Source organism: Poecilia reticulata, linkage group LG18 (assembly GCF_000633615.1).
Source record: "Poecilia reticulata strain Guanapo linkage group LG18, Guppy_female_1.0+MT, whole genome shotgun sequence".
NCBI lineage: Eukaryota > Metazoa > Chordata > Actinopteri > Cyprinodontiformes > Poeciliidae > Poecilia > Poecilia reticulata.
In genome coordinates, this window is record NC_024348.1 from 5,352,760 (window position 1) to 5,353,455 (window position 696).

Genomic DNA, 696 nt, shown 5'->3' on the forward strand with positions numbered 1-696 from the left:
TGATCAAGAAACTTCTGCAGAGTCCTAACAGCAGCAGGAGCTCCTTGATCCTGGAGACTGTGACTTTCCCAACGTGGAACTTAACTGCCCTCTTTAGCATCAAAGAAGAACCTCTTATCCTTAACAGACAAATGGCCAGACCATCTGTGTTGGGCTCCACAGAATCCCTGGTACATCACAATCAGGGATTCACTCTAGTCCAATCAAGTCTTCTCTGACCAAAACCTATAAAAGGAAGCCAAATCCAGTTAGACTTGACACTCATTTGACTTTGTATTTCTGTTCTCACCTTGAAAGGTTTTAATACATTTATTTTCTTATCCAGACTCTTGTTGGTGTAATTTTTTTTCAACCCCACCACCCACAAAATGGCACCTGATATAGTCTGTGCTCCAAAAAATATACATTACTGTCAGTTGATTGGAGCCAAATTTACAAATGAAACACCAGAGGAAGAGAATTTGGGTAATTTTTCACCCACTTACAGAAACATTCATGTGAAACACTATCAACCATCGTTGAAGACATTTTTAGATGCCATGATAACTTGTGCTAAACACATAAAATGGTCTAATCTTGACAAGATTAACTGAAGTCAAACATCTCAATTTATTAAAGTTAACCTTTAATATACCAACAGGAGCAGCTCTTAATGAAGGTGTGTGTGGCTCTTAAAAGAGCCGTTGTGTTAGTTGG